General features: G+C 46.6%; 1 protein-coding gene across 4 annotated transcripts in view; it reads left to right on the top strand.

Annotated features, from left to right (window-relative positions):
- The window catches only part of LOC123507455 (acetylcholine receptor subunit beta-like 2), a 140,850-nt gene that overhangs the window by 12,984 nt on the left and 122,866 nt on the right, over window positions 1-5,000 (top strand). The window lies entirely within an intron of this gene.

Raw genomic sequence — 5,000 nt, 5'->3', positions numbered from 1 at the left:
ACAAGAGGAAGAACATAATAAAGGATATGGAAGACAAAGGGAAAGAGGAGGAGGAGGAGGAGGAGGAGGAGGAGGAGGAGGAGGAGGAGGAGGAGGAGGAGGAGGAGGAGGAGGAGAAGCCTAAGGGAGTCCTTCTTAACAGACTCCTTGGCCTCAGTTAAAAGTAATGAGGAGGTTAGTCATTAGGAGGAGGAGGAGGAGGAGGAGGAGGAGGAGGAGGAGGAGGAGGAGGAGGAAAAGGGGCGTGAAATGAGTGTGGTGGGGAAGCGTAGTGGTGGAGATGGTGTTGAGTGTGGGAGATGAAGGCACGTGAGGGGAAAGTGGGGGTGAGGGGAAGAGAGAGGGGAAGAAGGAGAGGAAGAGAGAAGGGAAGGGAGAGGGAAAGGGAGAGAAGGGAGAGGGGAAGAGAGGAAAAGGTGAGAGGAATGAAATATCTCTGGGACGATGTGTGTCTCTCTCTCTCTCTCTCTCTCTCTCTCTCTCTCTCTCTCCTATCTTTCAAGCTTATAGGAGGAGGAGAAGGAAGAAGAGGAAGAGGAAGAAGAGGAGGAGAAAAGAGGAATAGGAGGAGGAGGAGGAAGAGGAGGAGGAGGAGGAGGAGGAGGAGGAGGAGGAGGAGGAGGAGGAGGAGGAGGCTGATTCATCTTTCAAATACAAAAAAAAATATAGAAAAAAATATGAAAGAAAATACTTAGGAAGGAAACAAAAGGAAAAGAAAAGTAGACAAAAATTATGCAAATTAGAGAAAACTTGAAACAAAGGACCAGAGAGAGAGAGAGAGAGAGAGAGAGAGAGAGAGAGAGAGAGAGAGAGAGAGAGAGAGAGAGAGAATTAACAGTAATATAATCTAGAAAAAAAACTCATTCCCACTCTCTCTCTCTCTCTCTCTCTGAAAACTCATTCAACACCAAATTTTTCTCCTTTTCTCAATAATCCGAAATTTTTATTCAATTCAGTAACATTATCTCTCTCTCTCTCTCTCTCTCTCTCTCTCTCTCTCTCTCTCTCTCTCTCTCTCTCTCTCAAAGGGTGTTCATAGCCTGAAGAGAGAGGGGGAGTGGAAGAGTAAGAGAGAGAAATAGTGAGAGACCAGGAGGAGGAGGAGGAGGAGGAGGAGGAGGAGGAGGAGGAGGAGGAGGAGGAGGAGGAGGAGGAGGAGGAGAGAGAAAGAGAAAGAATTAACAGGAAAGTGGAGGAAAGAGAGGTAAGAGAAGAGATGTCACTTAGGGAGGAGAGAGGGAGGAGAGAGAGAGAGAGAGAGAGAGAGAGAGAGAGAGAGAGAGAGAGAGAGAGAGAGAGAGAGAGAGAGAGAGAGAGAGATTACGAGTAGAAGCAAACTTAAGCAGGAAAAGACAAACACACACACACACACACACACACACACACACACACACACACACACACACACACACACACCATCTAATCAGCGTAACGAAGGAGAAAGAAAGAAAAAAAGATAACAAAGATGGATAGATGACAAAAAACGAGAAGAAAACGCAATACTTTAGAATTTTAAGGAGGAGGAGGAGGAGGAGGAGGAGGAAGAGGAGGAATAGGAGAAAGAGGAGGAGGAATAAGAGAAGGAGGAGGAGGAAGAGGAGGAATAGGAGGAGGAGGAGGAGGAGGAGGAATAGGAGAAGGAGGAGGAGAAGGAGGAGGAATAGGAGAAGGAGGAGGAGGAGGAGGAGGAGGAGGAGGAGAAGGAGGAGGAGGAATAGGAGAAGGAGGAGGAGGAGGAGGAGGAGGAGATGTTCATTAGTAACGTACAAGGGAAACTTAGACCGCATTCATTACTGGAGAAGAGGAGGAGGAGGAGGAGGAGGAGGAGGAGGAGGAGGAGGAGGAGGAGGAGGAGGAGGAGGAGGAGGAGGAGGAGGAGGAGAAGAGGAGAGATAATTTGAGTTTGAAATGAAGAGGTGGAAAAGAGTAGGAAAAAAGGAAGAGAAAAGGAGAAACAACACTTGTGGGAGAGAGAGAGAGAGAGAGAGAGAGAGAGAGAGAGAGAGAGAGAGAGAGAGAGAGAGAGAGAGAGTAATTATATCGTAGAAACATTAACTCTTCTCTTCTCTTCCTCTTTCTCCTTTTCCTCTTCTTCTTCATCTCTCCCTCCTCCTCCTATTCCTCTTCTTTCTCCTCTTTCTCCGCCAAGGTCGTGTCCTCGAGGTGTCATCCTCATCTCTCTCTCTCTCTCTCTCTCTCTCTCTCTCTCTCTCTCTCTGATGCGTATCTTTTTCCTTTTTCCTTTTAAATACTGTACATTACTCCCTTTTTGTCCATTTCTTCCTTCCTTCCTTCCTTCCTCCTCCTCCTCCTCCTCCTCCTCCTCCTCTTTCGTATGTGAGTGAGGGATGAAACGATATATAACCTGAGTGAGTGAGTGAGAGCGTGAGTGAGTGAATGATACGACGACGACGACAAGGAGGAGGAGGAGGAGGAGGAGGAGGAGGAGGAGGAGGAGGAGGAGGAGGAGGAGGAGGGGAGGAACTGAAGGACCAGGAAGGGAAGAAGAGTGAGAGTTTGATGAGAGGAAGAAAGAACTAGAAAGGAGAGAGAGAGAGAGAGAGAGAGAGAGAGAGAGAGAGAGAGAGAGAGAGAGAGAGAGAGAGAGAGAGAGAGAGAGAGAGAGAGAGTTTTGAGATGAAGGTGCAAAGTGAGAGTTACATCTAAAGTGAGAGGAAACGCTGCTGGTGAGAGAGAGAGAGAGAGAGAGAGAGAGAGAGAGAGAGAGAGAGAGAGAGAGAGAGAGAGAGAGAGAGAGAGAGAGAGAGAGAGAGAGCAAGGGAGCGGATGGTTTGGTATGAATATAAACTCTCTCTCTCTCTCTCTCTCTCTCTCTCTCTCTCTCTCTATCTATCTTCTCATCTCTTCCTTCCCTTCCTTCTCATATTTTCCTCCTTTTTCCCTTCCCTTTCTGTAATTCCCTGCGTTTTCCTCCATTCCTTCCCTCATCCCTTCGTCCCTTCCATATCTCTTCCTCATTATTCCCACCACCACCACCACCACCACCACCAGCAGCGTAGTCTAAGGCCGCCTCTCTACTAAGATCTTTGTTAGCCCCGCCTTAGACTGCAAGAGGGACAGAGAACAATGCCTTGATACGATATGGGGCGAGCGGGGACTGTACAGAGTTGTGTGTGTGTGTGTGTTTTGATGTTGCTGGCGAAGAAGAGGAGGAGGAAGAGTAGGAGGAGGAGGGAAATGAAGTAGTAGATGATTGTATGGAAAGGAGGGAAGGACGATGATGGGAGATGGAAGATAAATGTAGAAGGAAAAGATAGAGATAAGATTTGTTTGTTGGTGATGAAGATAAAGAAGAGGAGGAAGAAGGAGATAATTGAAGTAGAAGTATGAAAAGGAAGAATGGAAAATGGAGGAGTATAGATAAATGTGGAGGAAAAGGTAGAGAGTAGATGATGATGAGGAGGAGGAGGAGGAAAAGGAAGAGGAGGAGGTGGAGAAAGGAATTGAAGTAGAAGGAGATAGTTAGGAGAGAAGGAAATGAAAATAAAGGAAGAAGAAATAAACAAGAAAGAGAAAAGAGAGAAACACAAATGATAATAAAGAACAAGAAACAGAAATAAAAAAAAAAGCTGAACTAGGTACTTCCCCTCTCTTTCCCCTCTCCCTTTCCCCTCTCCTCCCCTTCTCACCCCCATGGGAAATATAATTCTTTCTGGGGTCCAGTTATGTTTGTCAAGGTGTTTGCTGGGATGGCGTATCGTGTAGGCGGGAAAGGGAGGGGAAGAAAGGTGGGGAGGGGACAGTGAGGGGTGAGGGGAGTTTGTAAGTGGGCAAGGTGGGGGGGGGGTTGTGTAATGGGTAGGTGTAATATATTGTGTTAGGGGAGATGAGGTAAATTAGGGGTGATGTATGGAAGGTAGACAGAGAGAGAGAGAGAGAGAGAGAGAGAGAGAGAGAGAGAGAGAGAGAGAGAGAGAGAGAGAGAGAGAGAGAGAATGTCTGTGTGTGTGTGTGTGTGTGTGTGTGTGTGTGTGTGTGTGTGTGTGTGTGTGTGTATTGTTGTTGTTGTTGTGGTGGTGGTGGTGGTGGTGGTGGTGGAGTAAATGGTAATGAAATAATAAAAGAAAAGGAAACTAAGAAAAAAAATAAAAAAAGACGAGGAAGAAGAGCCGAAAGAAGGAGGAAAAGCAAAAAGAGAAGGAGGAAGAGAAGGAGGAAAAGTAGGAGGAAGAGAAAGAGGATAAGGAGGAGGAAGAGAAGGAGGATAAGAAGGAGGAAGAGGAGGATGATAAGGAGGAGAAAACACCAGCAATAACAGCTAAACACCATTTTTTTTTGTGTGTGTGTGAGTGAGTGAGTGAGTGATCAGTGAGTGAGTGAGTGAGTGAGTGAGTACGTGCATGCATGAACACTCCTTGGAACAGCAATATTTCAACATGTCTTTCCTCCACATTTCACAAAACCGTGTAACATTGAGAGCAACATTTTGGATTGCACGAAGGAAGCAGTCTGGATCGCTTGCCATGAATATTTCCCCGCGCATCTTTCATTTTTGAGTTGCGTGCGTCAGTGTAGCGTTGGCAGTGTTGGTCGCAGTGTTGCATTTTGTAGAGGCAAGGCAGTGTTTCCCTGGCACTGATAAAATATTGAAATTAACCTCGTATCTTTGACTTGCAACGAGTTTCAACGTGTTTAGCTTAGCAAGGGTGAAAATTTGGTTGTTAGAGTGCAAAAGCGTCTCTCTCTCTCTCTCTCTCTCTCTCTCTCTCTCTCTCTCTCTCTCTCTCTCTCACCTATGTTACTTGGGCAGACAAAAAAAAAAGTTACGTTTCTCTTTTTAATCCCGAGAGAGAGGAACGAGAAGGAAAGGAGAAGAAAGAGAAGGAAAAGGAGGAGGAGGAGGAGGAGGAGGAGGAGGAGGAGGAGGAGGAGGAGGAGAAGAGGAGGAGGAGGAGGAGGAGGAGAGGCGTTACTCCCACCAGAATCCAAATGTTACCCAAGAGAGAGAGAGAGAGAGAGAGAGAGAGAGAGAGAGAGAG

The sequence above is a fragment of the Portunus trituberculatus genome, chromosome 22 (assembly GCF_017591435.1).
Source record: "Portunus trituberculatus isolate SZX2019 chromosome 22, ASM1759143v1, whole genome shotgun sequence".
In the NCBI taxonomy this organism is placed as follows: Eukaryota; Metazoa; Arthropoda; class Malacostraca; order Decapoda; family Portunidae; genus Portunus; species Portunus trituberculatus.
The sequence above is the reverse complement of the archived record's forward strand: the minus strand, read 5'-3'. Positions and strand labels throughout refer to the sequence as shown.